The sequence below is a fragment of the Tamandua tetradactyla genome, chromosome 6 (assembly GCF_023851605.1).
Source record: "Tamandua tetradactyla isolate mTamTet1 chromosome 6, mTamTet1.pri, whole genome shotgun sequence".
Lineage (NCBI taxonomy): Eukaryota > Metazoa > Chordata > Mammalia > Pilosa > Myrmecophagidae > Tamandua > Tamandua tetradactyla.
In genome coordinates this window covers 98811375-98833658 of record NC_135332.1, presented here as the reverse complement: position 1 = coordinate 98833658, position 22284 = coordinate 98811375, and the positions used below count along the sequence as shown (strand labels likewise).

General features: G+C 40.5%; 1 protein-coding gene and 2 long non-coding RNA genes across 6 annotated transcripts in view; 1 reads left to right on the top strand and 2 right to left on the bottom strand.

Annotated features, from left to right (window-relative positions):
• Positions 1-22284, bottom strand: part of XKR4 (XK related 4) — a 436625-nt gene that overhangs the window by 248602 nt on the left and 165739 nt on the right. The window lies entirely within an intron of this gene.
• Positions 834-5347, bottom strand: LOC143686246 (uncharacterized). Its single transcript, XR_013176987.1, has 2 exons — positions 5083-5347; positions 834-985 (listed from the first exon to the last, which is right to left on the bottom strand). It is a non-coding gene; the product is annotated as an uncharacterized LOC143686246 (long non-coding RNA).
• Positions 5878-18281, top strand: LOC143688634 (uncharacterized). Of its 4 annotated transcripts, none has more exons than XR_013178192.1 (6): positions 5878-6106; positions 6390-6599; positions 12921-13030; positions 15423-15563; positions 16358-16453; positions 17987-18281. It is a non-coding gene; the product is annotated as an uncharacterized LOC143688634 (long non-coding RNA). The 4 variants fall into 4 exon arrangements; XR_013178194.1 differs by lacking the exon at positions 17987-18281 and adding an exon at positions 16825-17097 and having other exon boundaries at positions 6390-6589; XR_013178191.1 differs by lacking the exon at positions 17987-18281 and adding an exon at positions 16825-17097.

Here is a 22284-nt window from a genome sequence, read left to right as displayed (position 1 = left end):
CTTTTCCATAGTGAAGAGAATATATTATTGCCTGCAATGCCAGAGGTGATGGAAGAGTAAAATTTGGATCAATGGATGACCGAGAGCTATTTTGGAATTCCTTGCATTTCCCATCCTCTACGGAGAGTCAATGTGATATTTAGCAAAGAAAATCTGCTCAGTTGCCTGCTTCCAAATCCCCGTTAATTTCAAGCCAATTTTATTTACTTGAAGTTTTATTTTGCATGTTTTGCATGAGCCTCAAGAACACATTTAAAAGGTTGTCAAAGGCCATCTTCCATAAATTTTGAAACCTCTGACAGTTTTATTTCTATTACTCTTCAGAAAATGAGGGATTGGCTTAGGTGCAAAAGAACTGAAAATAGATCTTTAAAACAAGCATTCTTGGATCAATACTTATACCTATCAAAGGGAGACAATTTCTTTAATATCATAGAAGAAAGCAAAACCTGAAATTAGGAAACATATTTTAAGTTATTTTGAATTAATATATTTTAAGTTATGTTGGAGCTGGTGGAGACCTCTGTAGACCTTTGAGGCTATCTGGTCTAATGCAGTGGCTTTCCAGGGGAGCAAACTTTGTTCTGGAAAATTTCAGTGCTTTCCAAAGTCACACTGTCAGTGATTGCCAGAATTAGAGCCCAGGTACCCTGCCTCCTAGTCAGTACCTGGGCTCCTAGTCTGCTATTCTTTTTGTTACATTTCTCTTTTCCTTTTCCCTCTTTATTATAATATGGTTTCCCTGAAGTATAACCTCTCCAAGTAAAATGATAGAAGTATTTCCATACCTTTCAGAGAAATAAATGCAAGTGTTCTAAGACAAAACTGATCCATATTATTTATGTACTGATTTAATTAAGGTTACAGTAGTGATGGCATAAAAATGAAGCACCATGAAGAATTGGAGGAGCAAATTGTAAAAGAGGGGAGGTAGTGAGTGGTGGCTCAGTTAGCTGGAAAAGTTTAGATCTGTGGAATATTCAGGCTGAAATGAGAATGAGCATAGGGAAGACGATCAAGATTGAGTCAATTAATCATTCATTCAACAAGTATTCATTGTGGACCAACCACGCCAGGCACTGCTTTAGGTTGTGGTAGGTTAATTTACAAATTTCTGGAGACCTTATAAAGAAACATGGTCCACAGGAGGCTAAGTAAACGATTGCTATATGATCCTGCAACCCCTTATCAGGTATATACTTGGAAGAACTGAAAGCAGGAACATGAATGGACATTTGCACACTGCTTACGGTGTGTGTATTCACAATTTGCAGTGAATGGAGGTGGTCTAAGGGTACATCGACTGAGGAATGGAAGGGGGGACTGTGGTGTATAAATACGGTGGAATATTAAGCGTGAACAAGAAGGAATGAAGTTGTGAGTCAGGCAACTAGGTGAATGGACCTTGAAGAGAGTATGTTGAATGAAATAAACCAGAAAAGAAAAGACAAACATTATAATGCCTCACTAATACTGACTAACTATAATTTGAAAACTCTGAGAGTTGAATCTGAGAGCACTGGTTATCAGGATAAGGCTTATTATAAAGATTCTTAGATTATAAGCTCTTACAGCAGGCACATCTATTCCTGAGTTGTAATGGTTATTTCTAAATTCTGTGATGCTGAGCTCATTGTATTTAATCTGTTTGGTTCCTGGAACTTTGGGTATCTGTGCCAGCAGCTCTGAAAATCAGTATTACTCTATACAGCAACCGTTAAACTGTTGAAAATGAGATCAGACTTCAATTAGAGATAAGAGTGAAGCAGATCTTGTTAGGACTAAGGTAAATCAGACTAAAGGGTAAAGGATGATACTGACTGTGTTTTAAAGCTTCAACTGCTGCATGAGACCAAAGGAAGAGATGTTTATTTGGCATAAAATTTACATTTTCTGTAATCCATTTTCTAATTTATCTTGTATGGTCAATTTATTTGAACACCATAATTACATGGAAACTTGAATAGGGAGTGAGATCTTATTGGCTTGGACAGGTTAATGTAATGCCCTGATACATTGCAGAATCATCTGGGCAGAGAATAAAATCTTATTTGAAAAGCCCTCTTGAGAGACTTGGGGAAATTGTGGAAACATTAAACTTCCCCACCAGGGAAATTCCTGATATTCTTGCAAGCATTGGGGATTACCAATTCAATAGGCTGAGCCCTCAATCTTGGGGCTTGCCCTTATGGAATTTTCCTGCAAAGGAAAAGCTAAGCCTACTTATAATTATGTCTTAGAGTCAAACCCAGACAGCTTCTTTTGCTGCTCAGATGTGGCCTCTCTCTCTCTCTTTAAGCCAACTCTGCAGGTAAACTCACTGCCCTCCCTCTTTACATGGGACATATCTCTCAGGGGTATAAATTTCCCTTGCAACATGGGACCTGACTACTGGGGATAAGCCTGGACCTGGCATCATGAGATTGAGAAAGACTTCTTGACTAGAAGGGGAAGAGAAATGAAGCAGAATAAAGTTTTCCTTCTGAATAATTTCAAATAGAGTCAAGAGGTCATTCTGGAGGCTATTCTTACACATTATATAGAGATCCCTTTTTAATTTCTAGTAGATTAGAAAAGCTAGAAGGAAATAAAAGAAAGAACATGGAAGTCAGAGTCAGCCAACACCATATAGCAAGAAGCCAAAAGTTGGCTAAAACGAAAAAAGCAGAAACAAGAGACAAAGGTCACCAGGTGATGGAAGGCAGAGATACAAGCCAAGGAAATAGAAGGACTGTGGCAAGCCAACACCAGATTGCTACAATCTTTGGATTTTGTACTTTTAGCATCTGAAACCAGGAATCAATAAACACTTATTGTTTAAGCCAACCCATTGTATGTGGCATTTGTCTATGGGAGATCTAGCAAACTAAGATGAATGTTAATACAACAAGTCAAGAAATGAAAATTCCAGCCCTCACAGAATGCACTCCAATAAGAGAGGGAAAGAACAAATGAGATACATAAGCAAATATGTAGAATGCTAGATAGTGATGGGTGTTAAGAAGGACGCAAAGAAAGGGAGAAATATAGCAATGTCAGCTGGGGTGCTTGCGAGTGGGTGGTGTGAAATTTTAGATAGCATGACTAGGTAGGCTCACTGGGATGCTATTTGAATAAAGGACAAAGGGGAATTAGGTTCAAATAAGTGTAATGAGAATTTCCTTTTTCTAAAAGTGTAACAACATTTGGTAGACTTCAAAACCATTAATGGTATATAAACCTTCAAGTTCTATACTAAAAAGCATGCTTAAAAATGAATGTTTAGGTAGATCAATAGGACTAATAATTTATGTTATTATAGGGCAAAATCCCTGCAAGAGATAAATCACTTCCCTCTACTCTCTGCAGATGCTCTGCTCTCATGCGATTGAGGCTGGTTATGCTTTCATCTGTGCTCTAAGAAAGGCACTCAGGAAAATCAGGAGCAAAAGAGTCTGGGGTCAGATGAACTAAGAAGCCTCCCACTGCTTCTTCCACTGCTTCTTCGATAGCCCTGGAATGTTGGGCAGCTTTCATTAACTCTTTGTACTTCAGTGTCCTCATCCAGAATGAAGCCTCATAAGGCTGTAAGGACTAACATAATATAATATAGGTTGCTGCCATTTATGTAGTGTTTATTAAATGCCAGGCAAGGCACTAAACTTTTTACATACACTACCTAATTCAAACCTCAGTTAAACTAGGTGTTCTAACCACCAGTTTAACAACACAGGGGCCACGGGTCAGAATGGTATGGTTGGTTAAAATACGTACCCCAACAAACACAAGTTCTTAATATTAATGTGCATTCCTGTTGGTGTGAACCCATTGCAAATAAGATCCCTTGAAGATGTTACTTTTAGTTAGGGTATGGCCCAAATGAGTTACAGTGGTTCTTAATCTCCATTATTGGAGGCTTTATAAAAAACTGGAAGTCACAGAAGTGAGAAAGGAAAGGACATTACCAGGTGATGGTAGTCAGAAACACAAGCCAAGGGACTCCAAGGATATCCAGTAGCCAGCACCAAAATGCTACAGATCTTTGGGATAAAAGCAAGCCTTGCTGATATCTTGATTTCGGACTTCTAGTCTCAGAATCATGAGCCAATAAATGCCAGTTGTTAAGCCAAAACAAGATTGTGAAACTTGTCATTGCAGATCCAGCAAACTAAGGCAACAGTCAAATAATATTCTTGAGAAGGATTTGAGCCCCAAATAATGGATCCAAAGTCCTGAATTTCACCTCTAGGCTGCATTCCCCACCTGGGTATTCCTTCTAAGGATGTAAAGGCTCAAAAGGTCTGGGGTTTAGACATTGCTGGGTCTCCAGTAACTGCATCATCTCCCACCTGCATGCTGCATTGGAAGATAGTGGATTAGAGATCCTCAGACATTTTCAAATCCTGACAGTGCTCAACATGCTTAGCAGACTACAACATGCTTATTGAAACAAACCCTTCCTGGAGGCCGAATTCCATAACTAAAAAACTGCCTGTTTATTACCACTTATCTGAATGAGACCTCTCCATTGACAGCCAAATGTTTCACACCAATAAAATGATATTTGGGTTTAATCAAGAAATCTATGTTGTCTTTGTTCAATATTTTTGACAGTCTCTGTAATCTAAAAAAAAATAATAGGGGTAAATAAAGACTGGAAGAGTCCGTTGACCACAAACTTGCCTGCCATCCTGAAGCCACTCTAAAAACCAGCTAATAGCCAACATTTTGATGAGGGAAACTTAAATGTAAGAGCAGAGGGAGGTTGTGAGGTGCTCAAGCAGGACAAAAGGGAAAAGAGTGGAAAGAAGTGAGAAAGGGGAAGAAAAAAGATGGAGAATGGGATACAAAGAGGCTGAATGGGCCTGGCAAGTTTAGCCAGAACCATCCACTCCTGTTCCCCAATGCCTATACACTCCTGCTAGGGAAGAATCCCTAGTGAAATCTTCAAATGGAGCCCGAAGCTGGGCCTACTCAAGAAAATCCCTTGCTGCCCCCAGGAATCCTTTTAAAAAGATTCTATTGGTTTTAAGCAAGGCCTAACCACAGCCCAAAGCCATGAGATAGCCACACACCCATACTGAGGGAGAAGGGCTGACATACCCAAACCCTCTATGTGAGGCCTCCTTCAGGAAAGGTTAGTTCTTTATGTCTCCCTAAATAGATTGGGGAGAAGCCAAAGAGAGCTGTAAGGGGATTTCTTCATGGGCAAAACCATTATTTGATTTTATCATGAATGGGTAATCTTGACCCAGGATGAGTTAAAAATGGGAATGAGAGCCCCGGTGGCCACAGAAGCCCAGTTGTAAAGTCAAACCTCTTGTGGGCAGCCCCTTCCTGGGGAGCATATCAGAAACAGGGCCAACTGTAAGACTTGCACTCTTTCCAAATCTTGAAATTGCAGTCTCATTGTGACAAAACAATTCAAATCACCACCTGGCCAATAGGAGGCATTCTTACATTTGGATAGATCCTGACACGTTTACTCTGCAGGCCAGCCTGGGTCCTGAAAGTTTTTTTCTTGTGTATGGGCAGGCACTGGGAATCGAACACTGGGTCTCTGGCATGGCAGAACTCTGCCTGCTGAGCCAGCATGGCCTACCTGCCCTGAAGGTTTTGAATTTGGGCTTTCCAGGGGACAGAAAGGAAGAAAGGAGAAATCTAGAGGCCTAATCCTTTGTTTCCCATAGAAGTGCAGATTTGATCATTAAAATAAAAATACTATGAATTATCATGAACAATTAAACTATTAAGGCTGTTATTAATTAATTGATTTTGTTTAAATTGTAATAATAATGATTGCTCAGTATAGAGTTTGTCTTGTGCAAAGACATTGTGTGAAGTGCTTTGTGCGCAGCATTCTTATCTCACCGACCACAACCCTGAGTCAGCTTTGCCTTAGATGTGACGTAACTGAGACTTGCCTTGATTCATCACTTTGGGACCTGGCACTGGGATTTGAACTAGGCATGTTGAATCCAGCGCTCACAGCTTGGACCATCTTATTATAGTGCTCCTTCTCCTGAGGTTCCTGCTCAGGATCCACTGGGGGCAGGAAAAAGCCGAGCAGTCAATGGAAGGTCCACATTGGAGGAGAGAAGAGGGCGTTTGTGTATGAAGAAAACAAGTAAGAATCAGATAAATTTTTAAGACAAAGAGGCCCAAAGAAAGAATCAGAATACAAAAAGCAATAGTTTCCCTCTTTCTAAGCCCTGGAAATGTCCTTTCACTTGAGGGTAAATAGCCTGTATCAATTCAATATTATTAAAGTGTCATATAATTGAAAAATATCCTTAAAAATTTTAAATGGAAAACCAGAGGTATTGGGTGTACACATGACTTTGACTTTACACTCCACCCCACCGAGTTCTCCCAAAGCGTCATCTCATCTGCCTTCCTCTCTCTTCCAGCCTTCTCTGGAATTCATGGTGAAATATTTCAGCCACTACTAGAGGCCTGTGGGAAGATGGCAGAGTAGGAGCTCCAGGAAGCAGTCCTCCACCAGAACAAACATTAAACAGGCAGTAACTGTCTGAACCAACTTATTTCAAAACTCTGGAGTTTAGCAGAACACGTATAGCATCCAGAGAGGAGCAGAAGGAAGAGGCTGGTAAATTGTGGTAAACATCAGTCAATTGCTCTCCCCATAGTGATTATTGCCCATCTCCCAACATCTTGGTAGCAGTAAGGTACAAGCACAGCTTGCTAGTGCCGGAAAGGGACATAAAAACTCAGTTCCCCACTGCCCAAGTGCTTATCACTGCCTTAGATTAGCTACTTCAGATTGCAGGGGGCTCAGCTCTAAGGACTGTCATCATTCTAATCTGCCCAGACAAAGGCAGTAGAGAAAATTTAAGGGCACTGCTTCCTCAGAACTGTGGAGGACAGTTGAAGGGATCTATCTGTTGGGCCAGTCAAGAAAGAATAGGCTTCAGAAGCTGTGGAAGAAGCTCTTGGCACCCTCATGCATCCCCCCTCCAGGGCAGTTTGGAGCTAGCCTGTGCTTCCTTTGTGGATCATGGGCCTTGTTCCAGCTGGGAAAGACTCACTTGGGAAACTCCTCTCTGCATGCCTCCAGGAAAAAGCAGAATGAAGCAATGAATGAAAGCAGAGTCAGAAACAACTGAGGTGGGCAACCTGGGACAAAAGCTTCCCTGCTTTAAGCCTCGCAGTAGAACACCTGGGAGAGGAACAGGGTCTGTTTCCTGGGGAATAGAGGCAACATTCAAATGCTATTAAGCAGGATAACTCTTAAGGCCACCAGCAAGCACAACCCCATGACAAGACATAGGCCCAGAAAAGAAACCAAAAGGAGGACCCTGAAATTTGCACTTGCCTTGGGCTATCCTTCCTGATAGGGGGACTGAACTCTGAAGACCATCAGCCAACACAAAGCCAGTTTGCAAAAACTGTGAAAAGGTTTTTTTTTTTGTCTAGGTTTGCTTGGTTTTGTTAGTTCCTGACACTCAAGAAAATCCCCATCGTATCACCAGCTGGATACAAATGTAAGAAGCAGACATCTCAGGTAATAAATCCCAGAGTTTAAAATATTAAAATATACAGTATGCAATGAAACATTGCAAGACAAAAAAGAAGCAGGGAATGGTGGCCCATCCAAAGGAAGAGGATAAAAATACAGAGAACATCAATGAGGAAAACCAGACTGTGGATAAACCGGAAAAAAACTTAAAAAAAAAATGATCTTCAATATGCTCAAGGAAATGGAAGAAGGAAAATATAAAGAAATAACTAAAGGATATCAGGAAAGCAATGCATGAACAACATGAGAATCTCAATAAAGAGAACTTTTAAAAAGAACCAGACAGAGCCACTGGAGTTGAAGACCACAATAACTAAAATGAAAAATCCCCAGGAAGGTTTCAGCAGCAGATTGTAGCTGGCAGAAGAAAGAATCAGTGAACTCCAAGAGAAGACAATTGATTCTATTTATATAAAGTTTAAATTTTTCCCACTTGAAACATAATAGAAAGAGACTGCTCCAGGGCAGATGAGCAGCCAGGATCCTCTTGGAATTCTTATGAACAAGAATTCTTTCTCCTTCCATGAGACCTGCTCTCTCCCTTATTTGTTTTCCACTTTATGCTTCTTGTTCTCTCCCTCTCTCTTCCTCCCACTTTGTCCTCTCTCTTCCATGTTTTTTCAATCCACCCCTCTTTTTATCTTTAGAAATACTTATTCTTTACATACTAAATTGCGAGTGTGTATTCACTGAATGAACTTTTCTGATGTTTTGTTCTTTATTTTAAAATTTATGAGTTGTTTGCTTCCTCTAATTTTTCAAAGAAGCCCCAGGATACTTAAAGGACTTGTATATAGGCTTTAATCCCCCTGGTTCTCTATTGGAGCAGTTTCCTAATTGCATTATGTAACCATGTCAACCCAGACACTGTTTATTCCAGAGAACAATCTCAGAAGTAAAATTACTATCCTTAGTACAGATGACTTCATTTATTGAGTCTACATCCCTCCTCTGAGGTTTAAACTCAACTGCCCTTCGTGTCCGATGAGCATCTTAGACTCACCTCATCACCTCTGCTTCTGAAAACCCATTGCTGTTTTCACGTTCTCTCTCTCAGTGGATAAAATCATCTTACATCTAGCCATGTATACAAACAGCATGGAGTCATCCCAGACTCCTCCCTTCAACTCAACTCCAGAATCTGATCAATCACCAATGTCTGCTATCATTCCTTAAATGTTTATCAAATTACTACCTCCTCTCCTTCCCAACACTGGTAGCCTGATTTTCAGCTTCCCAGACTGATTGATTGCACACACAGCCCTGTATGGTTGCCCCAACCCAATCCTGGCTTCCTTAAATCCATTCTCCACAGTAGCATTAGGAGGATCCTCCAAAATAAGATCTGACCATGCCACTCCTTGCCTAAAAGATTTTCAGCGTGCCAATTATCTACAGAATGAAGTTCAAGCTCTATAATAAGACACGTAAGACCCAATTCTTCAGGGTCAACTTCCCACATCCTCAGCTTCATCCTTTACCCTCTAGGAACATAAGGTTCTATGAAATCTCCAACTAATTTTGTCAAATATCCTTTTCTTAGAATAGTTTTACCCTGCCTTCCCTAGCCCCCACATCATCCTCCAAGCTCCCTGGACTACTAATCCCTTAAGACTCTGCCTAGCCCATCCCCTTCCAGGAAACCCTGCTTTTATCAATCCCCACTCTCATGAAAATCCTCCCCTGCCTCCCAACTCTATGCCTGGTGGCATCCAGGGCATATCTCCATTATTGCACTCTCCTGTCTACTGTAATTATCAGTCTTTCTTACCACTCACCTGTAAACTCCTTAAGAGCAAGAAATATACCCTTCATGCACTTTCCATCTCCTGTACCTAGAACTCTACCTGCGATGTATTGGATGCTCATTTCATCTCTCTGGCTCCAACTATAGATAATTTGGCTATCACAGCACATGTGATTCATGACTTCACAAACTTAAAAATAGAGCCCCTTCTTGATCTCTGAAGGTATAATATCTCTTATTTGTGCAGTCCTTGTCAAGAGGTTTGCTTTTATGCTTGACCACGAACTTTGTACAAATATATTAATTAACATGAGCCTTTAAATTAGTCATTCACTCACAAACTATTTATCGATTGCTTTCTTTCCACCTAAGCACCACTGCAAATGATGAGAATACAAACACAAGAGAACCCAATCTATGCCCTCATAAAGTTTACAATAAAATGTTTACTGCATTGGGTGGGTCATGGTGGCTCAGTGGCAGAGTTCTCACCTGCCATGCCGGAGACCTGGATTTGATACCTGGTGCCTGCCCATGTAAAAATAAAAAAGAAAGGAAAAAAAGTTCATTACATTAATTTGGCAATTTGATGAAATTTATCATCTATTGTCGTGTATATTGGAAAATGTGGAGGAAATGAAGACCCTTAACTCTCCGGAGCCAGGAAGAACCCATGCAGTGCTTCCTGCACAGCTCATGACTGTGATCACAGAGACACACAGGCATCAAAAGGAAATTTTTCACTTAGACTCAAGAAGGTTGCACAGAGTACTTAAACATCTATTATTTTTGTTTGCTTTTAGCTTAAATTCCACAAATAGAGTTGGGCAATACCAGTGTTCTCATGGCTTTCAGAAGCTCCACTTGAGAGTCAGGTATGGCATTGAGAAATAGAAGAAGTTTGTCATTACAAGTATTTCAGAATACCATTTCTTGAGGAATAAGATCTTTCAACCTTGTAGGATCTGGAGGTAAAAGTAGTAAGAAGAGCCCTTGCCGGTCAGGAGGCCAGCAACCAGAAAATAAAGTGATTGATATTTGTGGGAAACCTGTGTGAGCCTCACCCCCATTCCCTGGACAAGGTCATCAAATTGGGGATTGAGGGAGGAATCTGCCAGAAGGGCGAGAGACTTACTGATTCTCGGTGGCTTGCGATTCTCTGGGCTCTCCGGAACAGTTTGATGACCTCCCACCCTTATCTATCCCTCCTCCTCCACGGTCTAGCCTAAGCCCCTGACCAACTGCCTTTCCAGTGCTAGGGATGAGACTAGAGAATTGTTGCTGAGAGGTAGTTCTGGTATCGATGCATTATGGAAGAGTGAATATTCCCTTCTATTTTAAATGCATCACTTGTTCCATGAAATTCTTTGGCAAGGCTTTGACAATGGGCCATTTGTAGATTTTGCCTGGAAAAAGAAAAGCACTTAAAATTTGAACTTTATCCTGCTCTCTTTGAAATGCAAGAAGCCCAATCTGTGATAAATGTGCATAAAGAAAGCGTGCATACCAGTTGTGACAGAATTATATACACTGATTATTTTGTTGAAACAAGCAGTTCCAGTGTGTTCAAAATTTGTTCAGGCTTATCCTTACAGGCACTATATGAATAAATAAAAATTTCTCATATTTGGAAAGGAAAAGAAGGACCTTGAGAGCAGAAAGAGCACACATTATTTTGAGACATATTCAAGCCTTAATCTGCATCCTGGTGAGTGTGAACCCATTTGTCAATGGGAAGTTTGGTGATGTTATTATTAGTTAAGGTGTGTCTAAATTTCATGGGGTGGGTCTTAATCTGTATGACTGGAGATCTTATAAAGAGAGGAGATTCCAAACTGATCAATCAGAAGTAGAAGAAACTAGAAATCAGATGAAGCCAGAAGTTAGAAGAAACCATAGAAGAGATGGAAATGGCCATGTGAAGGGGGACTGCTAGAATACCATAGCCTTTGGAGAAAGCATGACCTTGACCACCTCTTAATTATGGACTTCTAGCCTTCAAACCCGCGAGTCAATATATTCTTGTATTTAACCCAACTTATTATATGGTATTCTTCACAGCATCTACGGCAAACTAAGACACCTTAATCTCAATCTCTCTCTTTTTCTCTTTCTCTTCCTCTTCCTTTGGCACAGCAAAGGGGGAAGGAAGAAAGAGTCAACTAAACAAATAATCTATATTGTTTTAGCAACTGCACTACAGGAAGGGCTCATACTTATTGAAGAGAAAGATACGACCAAGCAGAAGGAATAGAGGAAAGACAAAGTGTACAAGAAAATGTGAGCCAACCTTTGAGAGTCACTCACCTGACATGATGTTAGATTACAAAGAAAATAATTCCCCTCCCCTTATGGCTTTGATGCTTTCTGTATAAAAAGTGACTGTCAGCCTGTGTTAAGGTTCATTGTAAATCCTTGAGATAAGGATCTTGGAACAAGATGTAATCTATGCAGTGCTTGAAAACAAATTTTATGGACCTGTGCTGGCTTTTTATTTTTCATAATGGCTAGTCTGAAAAAAATAGGGGATTGGATGCTATTCTATTGGGACTTTAATTGTAGCTATAAAAATAAGCCCAGTGAAAACTGTAAAGGAAAGATGCTGAGAAAGTGTGTTTTTCCTACCATCTGCATGATAGGTTGTATTAAATTCATTGTCTTTGGAAAGAAACATCAGAAAAAATAGTGGTGTCTTGCCATGGCTTCAACTTTTTAGTACCATGGGGTTGAGGAATAAACAGAATATTTAATAGAAAGGGGAAAAAAATCACAACATAGCAATGAAATTTTCAGTTCACCTGGATATTCCATTTTCTGCAAATAGCTTTTGTGTCAAAAACCCTTCAACAAAGTAGCTAGTAGGTAAAATCAAGAAAGTGCATTAGATTTGTGTTTTGTTCTTTATATTCTTGCACTCCTCTCTGGATTCTCATGTCATAGTCCACTCATTCTGATTTTAGGAGAACTGGAGGCCAGGATGATATTTGCTGTCTCCTTTGTCTCCTGCATCTGCACATCTGAGCATAGTGCAAGGCTGGATGGACTTGAGGCAAAGAGATCCAGAAATAGCTGATACACATTTCATTTGGCCTCTGCTCTTTCTGATCTGGAGCCACACTCATTCTGTACCATGTCTTCTGCTTCAGACCCTCTAGCTATATGGAGAAATGAGCTGAGTCCCAGTCCCTCACCACTGATATCACCCCCAGAGGTTGTGAGGGGGTCTCTCTCTTCCCGCAGGGCTCTCCCATGGGCCAGGAAGCAGATCAGCCGTCAGGAACCAACACCCTATCTGGTGTAAACTCATGCATGGCCCTCTAGGGAATGGCTTGGGTGAGTCAGCACAAAATCTCGGCAGTTTACGTATATAAGAATGTGTGGGGGTGGGCCACAGTGGCTCTGCAGGCAGAGTTCTTGCCTCCTATGCTGAAGACCTGGGTTCAATTCCTGGTGCCTGTCTCTATATATATATTTAAAAAAAGGAGGAATGTGGACTGGAAAATACTACAAACTTCAGGTCAGTATTAGCAATCACCCCTGATTTTCCATCTGTGGCAAATGAGTCCATGCCATGCAGCCTCTCACTCTGTAGCTGTCTTCCCTGCTCACCTACTCACCTACTTAGATAACCTGTAAATGTCTGCTTTCTTCCAGGTCCTGTGCTTAAGCAACCAAACTGCAACAATTAAACAAAAAATAGTCACTGCCTCTTTAGGCGTATGTCTGGCATCCTTCGGTTTGGGGAAATATAGGAAAATCTTCAGGTAGATAGCTTACATATTTTTCCACCTGTTTTCTTGAATATGAACTTTCACCAGACTTCCCTAACTTGACGTCAAGAATCTGAGACAAAGATTCTTTGAGCAAATTCCCTTTTCTGATTCTCAGTGTGCAGACGCTGCCACCTGGAAAAAACTCACTTTCTTAAACCTTTGGGACATGCTGAATTTGGTTGTCGAAATTCTTTACAAATGCACACGATTTAAATCTGTTGGAAGGGAAATGACATTTTTACCAAGTTTTATCCATTCCAATCCAATGTGGGATAAATATAGACTTTCAATCTGGGACTAAACTGATGTTTCTGCAGAAACACAAAGCCTCTTGTACTCATAGGACTCCTAGTCGGTGGAATATGTTGTGAAAAAAAATGACTGTCCCAACCAACAGTGACAAATGGAACAAGCACCTGACATAAAAATTGATCGGATGTTGGAGCATGGAGGCCTGGGAATGAAAAGGCTAATAATATATCGGTTTCAGAGACTAATAAACTCTGCCGGCATGTTTTCTTATGGTGGCTCAAGCTGAATGTGGGTAATGTCCCTGAAGGTAAAAAGAGTGCTGCCATCATTACGGTACCTGGGAAGAGGTATAAGGAGAATATTCTGAGAACAAGGTGTTTAGGCCAGTTCTGATCCTCCTAGGATCCTGTATTAAAATCAAATTAGGATGGTGAGCTTCCTAAATAGAGATTTAGAGTCTTGTGTGTTTTTTGTTTTGTTTTGTTTTTTTAGTTTTATGGATTCTTACTAATAAAGCCATTAAGTTATTTAAAAGGAACAGTCACTCACTATCTCTCAAAGTTACATGGGCCTACAGGACCCATTCTTTCGCATCTCCATAGCTAATGATCTCATTCAATGTTATTTATGTTATAAGAAGTTAATAAGCTGACAGCAGCATCAGAGAGAAAATTCCACAGAAACTTTGCAGAAGACCCAGCTGCCGCTGACGTGCAATTTGAAATTCAATATCCCCTTTAGGATTCAGCAGCTGAAAGCTGCCTCTAACTCCATTCATCCTGATCTTAAATGAATTTGGGCTATTTTCAAAGGTCTGGATGACTCCAGGAAGGCAGTAACATTGGTCATAGAATGGGACCATATATTAAAAGCTTTCTGAAGGCAGAGAATATATCTGGCTCACTGCTAGATCCCTAGCACCAGCCTCAGTGGGCTCACTAAATTGAATAGATGGCTCTCCCATAAATAAGAATGAATTAAGATCAGCACCGAAGGTGCCCAAAAACCAAGTTGCCATCCAAACAGGATTTACAATTGTAAGGTAAGATCACTTATTTCAATTATTCAAAATGTATGGATAGATTGCTTAGTATGTACTACCTTCATTCCTATTTAAATTAAACATTATAAAATTGATATTCACAGTTGAAATCACATTTTTTTCATTTCAAACAAGATGATCACCAGCCAAAGAAGGCTTTAGATATCAGAAAATGCAAATGGTAAATTACATTTATTAAAAATCTTTTCATTCAGAAAGTCCATAGCCAGCTGGGCAGATGCGATATACCATATGACCTGAAATAATACACGTAGGCCAGGCTCATGCAATGTGATTCTGGATAGCCTCTAGGAGTTAGGGAACTTATGCATTGCTCTTTGAGAAAAGTCTCTTATGAATCTCTAAATCAGACATCCAAAGGTCAACAGTGCATCCAGAGTCAGAATGTGAAAAATTGAAATAAGAGTCGGATGACCTGTTTTTGTAGACATTCCCCCAGATCTATGGGTTTCTATACAATAAACTTGAATCAGTCTGTCAAATTACTGTTGGAAAAAAGATAAATTCAATTTTATGTTGGGAACCTGACCTGCCGTGTCCTTTCTGAAAAGAAAAGTGTTCCTTGATCCATATGTAGCTATCTTTAGCTGTCTTTAAAGATAATAGTTCTTATATACCTATAATAACTTTCTAGTCAAACCAACATGAACCTAAAACACTTTCTCTGAAAGAGTTATTAAATTTAAAAATGTCCTTGAAAAATGTATATTAATGTAAATGCCACTTAAATTTTAGTGAAAGAGCAAAACGTCATGCAATTTGCTAATGCTGGGAAAAATAACATATACTACCTTTGCAGATAATTTTCCTGCTTCAGGGGACATATAAAATCTTTAATAAGTAGATCCTTGATTATTGAAGCATTCAGTTTTCCAATCACAGTCTTACATGTTAGAATACCTCAAATCACGTACTATTTAATAATGTGTAATTCCATATACAAATGAAAGTAAGCAATATGGATATAAAAAAAATCACATGAGTTGACACTGATGTACTGAGTTAGTTGATTGTGGCTACCTCATTGGCTGAATGTAAACAAAGTCTTTCTATCTGGGCTTTTGATAGGTCTTTCCTGGCATTCTTTGGTGCATCTTCAACTAACATTTACTATGAGGAAGTTGCCAGACAGCTGGAAAAAAAAACTTATTATAATAGAATCCTCAAAGTTTAAAACTTGAGGACCGAAGGAAATAGTCCATAATGCAGGTAAGCAGCACCATAGGTTTGACAAAAAGAGGTTCCTGGCAAAGGAACAAACTGTTGCTTGGGGTACTACATGAAGACAAGCCTAGGTGGACATTTTTGAGTGTGTAGAATTGAAATAGATAAAGCCAGTAGACAGAGAGGAGAAAGGCATGGTCATGCAGTAAAAAAAATTTATACAAAATCCCAGGCAACCCCAACAAAGGGGGCAAAGGGATTGAGAGAGAGTCATTGCCTTGTTTCAATTGTTTCTAAATTTTAGGTTTTAGCTTTCCATGAGTTCTGATTCTAGCATATCCTTGAATAGCATGAGATACCTTTTTCAACAGTTTTCTCTTCTTGCTTGGGTGCGTCTCATTTTGCATTAACCAAACAATCCTCAGTTAAGACATAAGCTCCAGAAAAACAGGAACGTTGCCTGTTTTGACCATGATTTATCTCCAGTACTAATAACCGAATTTTGTAATCAACAGAGATTGTTGAATGAAGTTACTACATAGAGGGAGATGTGAATTTTGTTGAGGCATCAGAAAAAGTTACCCAGGAAAGGCAGAAGTAAAGCAAACCCCTGAACATGGGCGGAACTTAAATGAGATGGAGAGAGGAAGGAGGGTGTTCTATGCAGGATGAGACTTCAACAATGTTTCAGATTTGAATCTAACATTTACTTTCTGCCTGTATTCCAAGAATAGTGCTAAGTGGTTTCAAGTCACATTTATCTAAGTAAACCCCTTGGCTGCTAAGCCTCCATGCCTTAACTGCACCTTACAAATCCCATCTTCCTTTGCCAACTCCAGGTTCCAGAAGACATTTGATGCCTCCACTGAGACAGAGCAGGGAAAGAGAATACAGAAGCCAGAGTGAGACCACAGTGGTCCAGGCCACCAACTTTGGTAACCGTAGAACTCTCTATGTATTTTGAATTAATAGGGGTATAGGAGACTCTGGGAAAAGTAGAGGAAAATGGAAATAAAAAGTTGAACTCCTGTGAAAGAATGTTGAGTTTGAAAATATGCTGATACATATATCTTTTGTATATGAACCTTTAAATTATTGATGTGCAGTAGGTCCTATGAAACATGCAAACAACCTCTAAGGATAAATGAGATAGAGCGACTAGATGCACACTTTGAGAAGTAGAAAGACTCTCTATAAACACTGGGCACTGTTACTGTTATGCATTATTTTGGTTTACAATAAAATATTCATCACTGATTAAGGGACATGGAGGGAAAAGCTGTGTGTAATCCAATTTGTTTTCCAGTGGGTTGACATGTCTGCTAAGTCTGAGCTACAATTCTAGAAGAAGTGATCACAAGTGTGCATGAATGTCAAATGACAAAAATCAAATTACAGGAGAGAGGATGAATGCTTTTTTATGGGGATGAATCAGCTGCTTGGAAGGAATATACAATGCTACATGTCTATGGAAAATGAAAGATTAAATACACTCATGGAAAATGGACTCCATGTGAAGGGTGATAAATGCATCAAGCTTGCTCCATTGGATTTTTGGTTGAGTGAAAAATAACAAGAAATAAAGCATTTTATGTAGTTTCATTCTGGTTTCTCAAAGCATGGGTGAGTAGAGCTCTCTGTGGTCTGTAAAAGAAAGGGAAAGCAGAGTGCTTACAATTGTGAGTTCCAGAAGAATAGGATGGGTCAAGGAGAATGGGGTAGACTAGATCTTTGGCCTGATTAAAAAATAATAATAAAAGCGGGGATTGAAGCATGAAGATAACCAGGAAGTTCCAGCACCTTCCCCAAATGTTTGGTAACATTTGTGTGCCATTAAGAAAAATGGGATTTGTAGTTGGAAGACCCAGGTTTCCATCTGACTGTACCACTTTTTGGCCACGTGAGTTCGTGCAAGTCATTTAATCTCCTTGAGACTCGGTTTCTCTATCTGTAAAATAGTGGTAATAACTGCTTTTGTTTAAACTAGGTAGTGCTGAAAATTACCAAAAAACTAATGTTTACAGAAGTAATTTAGAAATTGGTGTTCTATAAAATACATTGCTGACATTTTCATTGAGGAGTCCTAGGGCAAAGCTAGGGCCAGGTGTCATGAGAATCAGTCAAAGTGACAGGAAAAAGTGTCACTTTCCAAAGGATTCTAAGTAAATGACTACCTTGTAGATCCTTAATCGTCCCACCTACACTTACCACATGGGCATCAGGTTTCTTCGGCCATTTGGTAGTACATTTTCACATTCAGAATATCCCTTGCTATTCATATTGACTGAGTTTTCTTCTTTGGCTTAAAAATGTTGCGGGGGGTGAGGAAGGAAAGGAAGCAGTACTTGGGATGGTTTTCCTTAGTCCTGATCTCTTGAGGGGATGCCATGCCTTACACTACTTTCCTTGGCTCAGGTTGTCCAGGACTCTTCTCCAGATACTCAGATGTCTTATCTCCTTACCTGCAGGTCTGCACTCAACCCACCCCTAAGAAGGCTCCTCCAAGAAATTCACAGTGAATGGAGAGGAACCTCTAGGACCTCTGGCAGCTCTCATCATTCTCCTGTTACGGGGAGGAAGATCGAGGGCTAAAAGGTTGAGCGATTTACTCAAAGAACTACTCAAGCCAGTGATGAAGAAGGAAATGGAATTCATTTCTCTTCAACCTGAATTCAGTATTCAGTGAGCTTTGCTTGAGACCCACACGTGTCCCAGACCATCTCTTGGTTTTTGCAAGAATTTGCTTTACACGCTTCAGATTAAAGAACAAAAGGGAAAATTTACATATCCAATATTAATTATATACTCGGTGGGTAGAAGAAACCCTTTTTAGGAGTTAGCATGAGGCAAGTTTCTGTTCCTTAAGACACCAGTTTAACTGAGCAAATCAGTCTATCTGGTTTGTCTACAGTGCCATGATCAGAAGGTACCAGCATATGTGTCCACTAAACCCTCTCCCTAAATTATGTTCTGGCTGTGGACAAGCTGGCAGAACTGTGGCATTATCTTCTCCTGTTCCTCCTCACACACCGTGCTGGTCCCTCATGCCCAGTCTCAGAGTCAGTGTCCACTGCTACAGAAGGTTCTCACCTACACCAGACTTGCTGATTCTTCTTTCAGACACTCCTTCATTTAATTCAGCACTACATGCCAGGGACTGTGTGAGGTGCTAGGGATACAACAGTAAACAAGGTAAACACAATCCCTGCTCTCCCCAATAAAATATGAAAGGCAAAGGTCATGAAAGGGAGGAAAAGGAGCAGGGATGGAAAAGTTGGTTTTGTCTCTATGCATGGGCACAGGCCTGCACAGTTTCAGACAAGGTGGTCAGAGGAGATGAGATTTGAGGATACCCCAAGAGAAAGAGAAAGGGTAAGCCATGTGGGCAGCTGGCATAGTGGGCAACTGGCATAGGCATGCTCAGGTACAAGATGTAGCAAGTGCAAAATACCTGAGTTCCAAGCACACCTGTCATGCTAGGGAAGAGTCAGAAGGGCACCGTGGCTGGGACACTGTGAGTGAGGACTGCAGAGGTAACAAAGTCCCAGGAGGGGTTGCAGGGAGTGGATGAACAGATGATGGAAGGCCTTAGAAGCCCATATACAGACTGAATTTCATTTGGGAAATTCAGGTTTCAGATTGGAGGTCTCTGGAATGCTGTTGTCTCCCTGACCAACACCACCCCGCAACCTGCCGAAGAATATTTTGAGCAAAGGAATGCAATGATGGGACTTTACAAGAACGCTTTTGCTACAGGGTGGAGAAAACACTGTGGATATACAGGGATGCCAGTCTTACTGCTAAGAACTCACGTGCAAGATGGCAATGCATTGAACTGGGGTGGATGGAGTAAGGATGACAAAAAGAGGTTGGGTTGGGTACATTTCCAAGTAGAGTTAACTGGATTTGATCATGGGCTGGGGGTAGGGTGAGAATAGGAGAGAGGAGTCAAGGAGGACAGCAAGGCTTTTGGCTGATCCTGGCAGAGGGGAGTATTTCCCATAGATAGGCAGACTCTGGAGGGGCACGATTCTGCAGAAAATTCAAGAGATCTGTTTGAATTTGGTAAGTGTGATGTACCTGAAGGATATCCAAGAAGAGATGTCACACGGGCAGCAGCAGGACAAGTGGGACCAGCAAAGAAGACTGAGAAGGAGCATCCAGTAAGTTAAGAACATGCCAGGGCAGGCACTGATCAGCTGGAAAGCATGTGGGCCATTTCTGTTAAGTTGCTGTATCACACTGTAGGATATATAGATATGTACAGATTTTTTTTTAAAATTCAAGTGCCTTTTAGGACAAATATAAAATGCCCAAAGAAGAAAATTAAGAATGAGAATAACATTCAGTTTCATATTCATTGCCCCTTGTTCTTCTTAAATGAGTACACTTTCACATATATATAAAATAATTATGATTGTAATATTTATTGAGTGTTTATTTTGGGTGTGACAAGCATTGTGCATGCACTTACGTGCACTGTCTGATTACATGCACTGTCCCTCTGTCCTGTCAGGGAGGCCTGAAACCACTTAACTTCCTCTGATAGCTGAAGAACTGTGGCTAGAACTCAGGAGTTTTAACTCCAGAACCAGCACTTTGTGTAATCCACTCTCATGCTTCAGAGAATTGCAATGGAAATATGCTTGTCGTTTTATATGTCGCTTTTCCACCAGGGCATTAAATCATTTTCTGAAACCTGATTTTGGTGATTTCATAGTTTACATCGCCCGGATGCACCATTATTTACTTAATCAAGTTCTTGTTTTTGAACTTTTGATCTTCTCATGATAATTTTCCTTAAGTCATGGATACCTTTATATAAAAATCTGTAGACTCGTTTCTGATCATTTGCATAGAATAAATCCCTAGAGCTACCCTGGTGGGATCCAAGACAAGAATCCAGGACAAGACAAGTGTGCCTGTTAGGATTCCACATGAGACAGTGAGCCAAAGATTAAAAGATTTATTGAAGGAATAAAGTATGGAGGAAGCAGGCGGGAGAGTGAAAAGAAGAAAACAAGTAGGAGCCTGAAATTGGCTACTGCCTGGAGAGTCAGCTAGAAGAAAAAGAAAATGGCTCCAGGTCTTTTGTTGTGGGAGCTGTGTTTCAAAGGTACAGTGACTCTGGGAGGTGGCGTGTCATCCCTTGATTGGATGGGGGCTTGTTGACTTAGGGTATGAGAGATTGCTGAGGTATTCTTTAATGTGCAGGTGCATGTATCAGGCAGGATGAGATGCTGGTAGGGGAGAGTGTTATCAGCAGCACCGTGTGGAGGATACAATACCAGCTGGTATAACAACTGATTCATATCTGGGTCCTTGGACCTGCCAAGGATGCTGAGAAGGGGGCTGAGGGTGCTCTGCTTCAAAAGACCCTTTTGCTCTTAGTCTGAAATCCAACAGTGCTTCCTGTGCTGCTTGCTGCCAGCTGCCCTCCAGAGCCAGGGGCTGGTTCAGAGTCCCACTGCAGTGCTCCATGCTCACCAACATTCTGGATTGTGTCTTTTTAATTGTTTCCATTTAGAATGTGTTAATGGCATCTCACTGATTATTCAATTTTCCTTTCCTTGGCTATTAGTGAATATTTTGAAATACGCCTATTTGCTCTAAACACCATTCCTTTTCAAACTGTTCAAGTGACTCCACATCTTTACAGCACTTTCTTCTCATCCTGTCTTGTTTCTCCCTCTCTTTTTCTTTCTCACTGGCGAACCACGATGTCCTGAGGTCCAGCCAGTCTCCCTCAGAGACTGACTATTTGTGCCCATGTGGCAGGAGTGAAACCTGGGTAAGGCTGTGGTAGCCTGGTGTCTCCCAGACCCTCTACACTTGTGATCTTCAACCACCCCAACAGAGAGAAGGACATAGGGGGACACTGATGTAGACCTCCATACCAGGTAGTGTCTGAAAAAATGAATATAAATTACAAATGCAATACAAAATACAAGCACATTTATAGACAAAATTTATCATTATTATTATCATCGATGTTGTTAGCATAGCTGGGGTCATGTTTAGGGTTTACTCTACATAATAATCATAAATTATAATGGCTATCATTTATTGAGCATCTACTATGTGTCAGATGTTAAATACTGTAGAAACACTATCTCATTTTATTAAAATCCAGCTCTGGAATACTGAAATATCAAGTTAGGCAAGAAGGCAAGGTATTTGCATCAAGTTTCTTTGCCATAGGTGAGAAATAGGCTGAACAGTCAGAATCATGGAATTCTCTTATTAAGAATTTGAAAAGTAGAAGAGAAAAAGCCAACCCACTTCTGAGAAGGCCACAAATTTCCCTTTAGGCAGGAAACAAAATATGGATTCAGGGACACTGGCTTGTTATCACAGATAAATATCTCTAAGCAGGTCCCTCAGGGAGCCAGTTCTTTTCCTTGGCTGGAGAGGAGAGGATGCAGTGAAGTGAAAAGAAAGTCTAGTTTCAGGGGCTTAAAAGAAAGAACTCTATCACTCATGTTCACAGTGCTCATCTAATCTTGAGAGAAGTGAGAACAACAGCAATGCAAGGACAATGAAGGCTACTGACAGACATAAAAAAGAGTCCTGAGTGGAAGGCTCAAGAAGCACCAAACTTGCAGGAAGAGAAGGGCTGGCATGTAAATCCCCTGAGGGTAGGCATATATCAGGGAATACATAAAGGACTACACAAGGGGATATGCAAAGGAATACACTAGGGGATATACAAAAAATATAGGAAGGATATGCAAAGAAATGTACTTGGGACATACAAAGAATATGC